Source organism: Trachemys scripta, chromosome 23 (assembly GCF_013100865.1).
Source record: "Trachemys scripta elegans isolate TJP31775 chromosome 23, CAS_Tse_1.0, whole genome shotgun sequence".
NCBI classification, from domain to species: Eukaryota; Metazoa; Chordata; order Testudines; family Emydidae; genus Trachemys; species Trachemys scripta.
This window is the reverse complement of record NC_048320.1, coordinates 1,457,696-1,465,547: the sequence shown is the minus strand read 5'-3', so window position 1 is coordinate 1,465,547 and position 7,852 is coordinate 1,457,696.

Sequence of the window (7,852 nt, the reverse complement as noted above, 5' to 3'; positions counted from 1 at the left end):
AGCCTCCATGACTTCTGTTTTCAGAAGCCCTAAAGTACATGGAACTGTTCTGCTACCTTGGAGGAGTGAAAGGCTGAGTTAGCATTGGTGGGGTTGGAACCTCTTTCCACAGAGCTGAGGAATTCCAAACCCTAATGCTTTGTCAGCTGCCGCAAATTCACTGGCAGTGGGGACTCTGGTTCCTGTCTCCTTCTGGGGGGCAGGATTTTCTGTGTCTTCCATAAAGAAAACCGTGGCATTATAATCGGCAGCTGACAGTGTGTTGCTGTGACATTACTACAGAGTGTCCCTGGTATTCGCATATCCATCGCTCATCAATAGGGGAATGTGTTCCAATTCACATCGGTCCCGAGCCGCATATCCGTCATTTCCAACTCACAGTACTGCAAACAACAGATCTGTGGATTGGGACTGATGTGAATGGAACACGTTCCCCTATAGAGGAGCGACCAATATGGGACAGAAATGAGGAGCCATGGGTGGGCCATGCCCCACCCACTTAACACCCAGGCCCATCCCACCAGTCCCAGCTCTGCTTCCTCTCTCCCCCTCCTCCCCCCCCCCCCCGTGGTTGCCCCAAGCCCCTGACCTGGGTGGGTACAGGGATGCACATTTTTCCAGGAGCCCCTGGCCAGAGCATCTATTGCACCCTGCCCCCCCCCCCCCCCACGGCTGGCTGGAGAGGGGAGAGAGGCAGCCAGATTGCTCCTACCTCTCTGCCCCCCATCATTGCCCGCCCACCAAGTGTCCCCTCCTGCCTATGCCACTGTTGTACCAGTGGGTCCCCAGTATCTGTCATTTTGGTATTGTCACCCTTTTTAAGACCACAACCCCGATGTAAACCAGGGACCTGCTGTATTGCCTGTCACCCCAAAGGTTGCTCACGCCTGAGGCTCCGTGTTTGTCACTGATTCCATGACTTCTGCAATGGCTGGTACACCTCGCCTGGGGGCCACCTGAGTAGCTTGGGAAGCCCCTGGACCAGGCGCACCGGCCGCTGCTGGGGCAGTCTCACGCCCCCCTGTCCCCCAGCAGCAGGACTTTGGGTGTGGGGAGGCTCAGGGCTGGGGGTTGGGGTGTGTGGGGCTCTCCTCCATCAGCACCTATCTCCACATGCTGCCTCCACCTGCAGGCCAATGGGAGATGTAGAACCCAGGGCTTGGGGTGGAGCAGAGGCAGCACGTGGATCCTGGAGCTGGGTAGGGAGCCCACCCGCAGTGCTCTCCTGAGCCGGGCTTCCCTCCACTCACCCCCATTTTAGTCAGGGGTATATAGTAAAAGTCATGGACAGGTCACGGGCCATGAATTTTTGTTTACTGCCTAGGACCTGTCCATGGCTTTTACTAAAAATATCTGTGACTCAAATGTACCCTTACTCATGCCCTCTGTTCCGTCACTTAGCCCTGATCTACACTGGTGGGGGGGCTTGATCTAAGTTAAGCAATTTCAGCTACATGAATAACGTAGCTGAAGCCGACGTACTTAGATCTACTTACCACAGTGTCTTCACTGTGGGAAGTCGATGGCTGTTGCTCTCCCGTCGACTCCGCCCGCGCCTCTTGCTCTGGTGGAGTACCGGAGTCGCCAGCAGAACACTTGGTGGTCAATTTATCGCATCTAGTCTAGACGTGATAAATTGACCCCCACTGGATTGATCGCTGCCAGTCTCCAGCGGGTAATGTAGACAAGCCCTTAAAGATTCTCATTCTGGTATCTAAAAGGGGACACTACCTAATTTTGCCAGTTTCTCCTTAGTAACTTCCACCTCTTGTTAACCTGTTGGTGTCAAATTCTGCTAAACACTAGAGCAAAATGCAGCAGCCCTCAATGTTTGGAAAGCTAGTGAGCTCTACATTTTACTTATAGCATTAATGCTGCCCTTTTTATGCTGGGAACTTATCTGAATGATGAGTAAAAGTGTAAACCCTTGTGAATCCAGGTGGGCAGGATGTGTATATCCTGCGCTTTGGCACACCAGCATTAGCCAGTATCTCCGCCTCGTGTATCTTGTCCACCTTAAATCTGACGTTGTCCTCTTCATTGTAGCCTTATATCACTTGCACCCAACTTCCATGTGACAGATGCCCATTTGTCAACTGCGCAGGCCCTCTAATCTCCAGCTGACAGGATGGACTTTCGTTCCTTGTACCACAAGCCACTCCCCTTTCCTTACTGTCCTTGACGTGTGGATCTGCTCTGTAAACTGACTAAGGTGCTGAAGGGCATCATGTTTGTCTCGACGATTCCAGATCAAATTTGCCTCGCAAGTAAGAGATGGCTTTCCAGCTCCAGACTAACACGGCTACCCCTCTGATACTTTCCAGCTCCGACTCCCCGGCCTTGACAATCTGCGGGTGCAATTTGGTTAAAGGTTCTGGTGCTGCTTGAGCCAGGTGAGATTCCAGGTCCCTCCCCTGTGGCTGGATGTCTCTGCAGCGCTAGGAGTACAAGGTGGGGGAATCCGTGGATCTGACCGGTGCATGCAGTTGCCTGAGTAAGAAGGTGCTGCTTGCTAGTACCTGTCACTGTCCAGTGAAGAACCACAGGTTAGGGAATAGAGGATGAAGGAAAGGCGAGAGCGGTGGCACATACGCCCCCTCCTGAAAGGGTCTAGGCAAAACTATGCCGCTTAAAACAAAACAACAAGAAGCTGTTAGGGTGCTGGGTGGGATGGGTGCTACTTCGAGGGGTGGAAGCTGCCCTGTTTTCCATAGGGTTGAACTGTTTGTTGTACATGGAGACACTTTACAAAACTGAGGTTTTAAAAAATAAATAAATAAAAATGCAGGTTGACCTGTCAATGAAAAGAATGAAGCTCTTTGTGGCATTGTCTGTGGTGGTGTGGTACTGTGTAACTGGACTTGTCTGGTTTCTTTAGCTCTGCTGCTGCGGTGTCAGTGGGTTCCTGCAGGCCATCGCCTCATTTGGTTACAGAAAAGTGGCTTTCAAACAGCTCCACCCCCTTCCCCATCCCACCAGGGATATGCTAATCGGTTTCAGGAAGGGAAGTTCTTGGGAGGGAGAAAGTGGGCCTCTAACTGCAAACCCACCATTTAATTAGGCCTAAGCTTAAAACTAGCCCAAAGGCCCTAGCATCTGTTGGTTCATTTCTGCTCCAGCCCTGGCCTAGATTCCAGGTTAGTCAAGCATTCTAGTATTCCTTGGTGAGTGACATCTTCAGTGTGGAGGTGTCTGCTGAGTGGAACCTCGAGGGGAGTGGTGTGAGGAGGAAGGAAAACCTAGGCTGGGGCTCTTGAAAAATGCTCCGGCAGGGAGGTGGAGTTCAGCTGTGGACTTGGGGAAAGCCCCGGGCTTGAGATGTCTGAAAGTAGGCTGGACAAGACCCTGGTAGCCGTACTGTGGGGACCGGCCTCTGGCAGGGAGCGGCACCCTGAGCCTTGGGAGCACTTCTTATTCTGTCACACCTGCAGCAGCTGTCCCAGGCTTGAGAATCTGCATCATTGGGGGCCTCCTCCCTGCCCAGAGCCACCCCTTGAAACCCAGGTTATTCGTTCGGCTCCAGGTGCCATGCGCTAGGCTGCTGGGCACCAAAGCAAAGACTCCAACCATCAGAGTATGAGGCTTTCTAAAATATACAGGGGGAGCCTGGGCTGTTTGACTATTACCACCATATGGGATATCTGCACAGGGAGTGAATGGGGCAGGAGCTCCAGATAGATTTCCTCCCCACTTCCCCTCAACTGTGTTCTCACAAGAATAACTCTCATGGTGCCATAACTCCAGCTGCTGTAGGTAATGCTGACAGAGTGTCACCATGGCCGTGTGATTAGAGGGGGTGTGTGCAGCGTGTATAGAGGTAGCTCAAAGCTAATGTGTGTAACAATCGCAATGAAACTGTGTGAATACATGTGCAGGGCCCTGGGCTGGTGGGGCTTGGCCCTGTTGCCAGGGCTTCCTTGCTATTGTTACTCGAGCTAGCTGGGTCAAAGCTGACTTGGGGTATGTCTGTACACGCTCCACTTCCTGCTTGCAGTGTAGACATATCCCTGGGTGGTGAAGGTGTGACAGCAGTGCAGAATAGTCTACAGCAAGCTGACTGTTCGCACTACACTAGTTCTGCAATCCCACCTCCTGATTACAGTGCAGACACCTTTAGAGCACCTACCTGAAGTGTCAGCTGAGAATGTCACTGCCAGTTCGTATCACTGAGGGAGTAGTGTCAGCCTCCAGCTAGTGGAGGTGTCAAGCTGGCTGAAAGTGAAGTTGCCTCGGGAGGAGTTTATAAATCATTTCAGGGCATAAATTGGCTATCACAAGGCTTCCCTGAAAGCAACTTCCAGGCATTGAAAACTAGGCTCATAGACTACCTGTCCAACTAAGCAACCTCTGGGCCGATTCTCCTTCAAGTGAGCGTCTACATACGTTGCACTGCAGGAGTGTCAGGAGCTGGCTGGTATAATGAAGGGGAGCCCAGATGGGCCTGTGGTGCCCTGGGACCCCAAGATGGACCTAACTGAGGGGGATCCTGTTGTCTGTGCCTGCAAGAACTGTCTTGGACTGTTCCTGTCGTCTAAATAAACCTTCTGCTTTACTGGCTGGCTGAGAGTCATGGTGAATCGCAGGAAGCCGGGGGTGCAGGGCCTTGTGTTTTTTTCCCCCCCCCCCACTCCGTGACAAGGAGTTTATGTGCACCTGATACTCTTGAGCACTTTGGGTGCATAGACCCTCTCTGGGGGAGCATATATGTGCCCAATACTGCTCAGAGAACAGAAACTGCACAGGTAAGTAACCACTCGGATCAGTGGCTGAGATGAGAGAAAAGGGGTTGCTCCTACCAACTTGAGCACCAGACTTTGAGACCCCTTCCAGTCCGGGCACACGCTAATCCCTAAACAATCTGGTTTGGGTTTGAAATTTAGCTCTGAGCAGTCAGTGACCTACTGGTTCTGCCTGTTGATTGCTCGCTGATTGTGCATCTAGGAGCTTGTTGTGTTCCTTTGTTCTGGCCAGGAGAGGAAGCCTGAAAAGGCTAGAAGGCTATTTCCTAGTACCTGCCGCTGGGCGTGGCATGTGTTCAGCTGTATGTGAGGCTGGAATTGGTGTGTTGAAAACACAAGTTCTACCCTAGCATTGTTACATGGTTTCTCGTAAGAGCCACATAGCCTGGAAGAAAGGGCCCCCGCTATATAAAAGCGCGAAGTGGGGCTGATGGTATTTAAGTATAAGGTTAAAGGCAGCCAGTGACCTAGGATGCAGCACAAAGATGGTACCTGAAACCAAAAGGGTGCCCATCCCATGTACCTATCCCAGGGGTGGGCAAACTTTTTGGCCCAAGGGCCACATCTGGGTAAGGAAATTGTATGGTGGGCCATGAATGCTCACAAAATTGAGGGTTGGGGTGTGGGAGGGGGTGCAGGCTTCAGCTGGGGGTGAGGGCTCTGTAGTGGGTCCAGAAATGAGGAGTTCAGGGTGCAGGAAGGGGCTGAGAGCTGGGGCAGGGGCTTAGGGTGCAGGGGGGAGTGAGGGCTCTGGAGTGGGGATGAGGGTGTGGGGTGTAAGGGTTCAGCTGACAGGAGGGGGATCAGGGCTGAGGCAGGGGGTTGGGGCATAGGAGGGGGTCAGGCTCCAGGTGGCACTTACCTTAAACAACTCCCAGAAGCAATGGCATATTCCCCCTCTGGAATGTGGAGGCGTGGCCAGGCAGCTCTGTGTGCTGCCCTGTCTGCAGGCACCACCCCTGCAGCTCCCATTGGCCGTCATTCCCAGCCAATGGGAGCTGCAGGGGTGGCACTTGGGATAGGGGCAGCATGCGGAGCCCCTTGGCTGCCTCTACGTGTAGGAGCCAGAGGGGGACCCGTTGCTGCTGCTGCTTCCAGGAGCCGCATGGAGCAGGGCAAGCCCCCGGCCGGAGTGCCGAAGTGGGGCAAGCCCTGAACTCTGCTCCTCGGCGGGACCTTGAGGGCTGGATTAAAATGTCTGAAGGGCCAGATGTGACCCTCAGGCCGTAGTTTGCCCACCCCTGATCTATCCAGTGGTCCAGTTGTTCCCTGGATGTTGCTTTTCACTCTGTTGGGCATGTGCCCATGGGTGGAGGCTACAGCCATGCTGGCATTTCCCACTAGCAGTATAGATTTTGTACCACTCGTTGAACACTTTGATTGAAGCCTAAACCATAGGTTTGGGTTTTGTGTTTTTTTTTTTAATGTCCTTTTTATTATAACTCCTCCTGCTAGATGGCTGGGATGGTGGAAGATAAATAGATGGATCAGTTGAGCAGTCACAGCGCTGCCTTCTACCAGCTTCCAATGGAAATATCTCAAGTGGGCCTGGTTCTGTAGTGTAACTGCAGTGCGTGGCCCATGAGTGAGGGGTGGGCATATCTGCGACAGTGCCTAGGCCACAAACTTCAGCCGAAACCAAGTAATTGTGCGTCGGAAAGAGGTTCCACATCTTCCTCTGAGTGCTGGGTGAGCCCCCACCTGGTTATGCTGTTTGAACAATAACCTGAGCACCTCTCCTGCAGCCGCATACAAATTCAGGCTTCTGTGTGGCCATCGGCCCGTAGGCCACAGATGGGGTGGGAGCACCGTTCCTGCTGGGGGTTTGGAGAGGGGGCTCTGCTGCCCCAGGAGAAACTGGGACATAGGACTACAAGGGACCTCCTGGATCACTGCATGTAGATCCCTATTGCAAGCAACTGTCATAAGCTTACCAAGCTCCATCTTCAAGGGAGAAGCCTGAGCTTTTGGGCACAGAATGTACCCACTAAAGGGAAAAGCTAACTGCTGAGGGCTGAGTCCTTTAGATGCATGCAAGCCTTTCCCAAGGATTTCTGTTAATTTTTGATACATAAAGGCAATGTAGAAGAGAAACCACCTCTTAAGTCGTGCTAGACTTCTGCCTTTGCCTCAGTGCTCCTGCTTGGCGCTAGGGCCAGCATTTGCAGAATTCCAAGTGTCGAACTCCATGAGCTAAGTAACCAGGTTCAGGATGTACAGACCTTTGGGGGGAGCAAACCCCGTGGTGAATATCCGGTACTCTGGGTTCTGCTGTTGGGATCTGCATGGCTGCAGTGTTTGTAATGCAGAAGAGCAGGGGTAGGAGCATAGCTGCCCAGCAGTGGAAGGTTATAATCCCGCTGAAGATGTGACATTGGCATAGGCCTATAGTTTAGCTGAACTGAAGAGAAGGGAAACAACGGCCTAAGGATCAGGACAGGAGCTGCCCTAGGTGTGAGGGCCCTATTGTTTGGGCCACTTACAAATAGACTGGGCCAGCAGGGCACTGGCGTGGGCAGCAGGAGCCCTGGGGTTGAATGCTGGCTCTGCTGCTGACCTGAAACATGGCATGGCTCCCCTCCTTGCTTTTGGTTGTTTGGGGCAAGAATGATCCCTGGAGGGGTGGTGCCCAGCACTCTCTAAGGCCATAGAGCAGTGGAGGTGGATGAACTGCTGGGTTCTCAAACTGCTCCCAACATGCCAGCAGCTCCCCTCTCGGCTGAAGGTCTCAGCTCCCCCTGGTAAGTGCAGGAATCACTTCTGGGGACAGTGTCTCCGAGGTAATGCTCGCCGGAGGCCAAGGAGTGCGCTAGCACCGAGTGAGTGATGCTTTCCCTGAGCTACCCCAGGCTGTTGCCTGAATCTCCATGCTCTGGAGTGGAGCTTCTCCCTGCTGCTGTTTCGCTCCCGGGAGAGACAATATCTTCTCTGCTGGCCCAGCTGCGGGGGCGACAGCTGGTTGAGTGCACACAGAGCTCTGGGCTGTAAGCTCAAACACTTGTCTCTACCACCACCACGACGCCCCCGACCTCAGCCCCCAGCCCTGCATGCACCAAGGGACGGCGGCGATGTTTCACAGGCCGGCCGAGGGGCCTCACTGGAGCAGCCAGGCA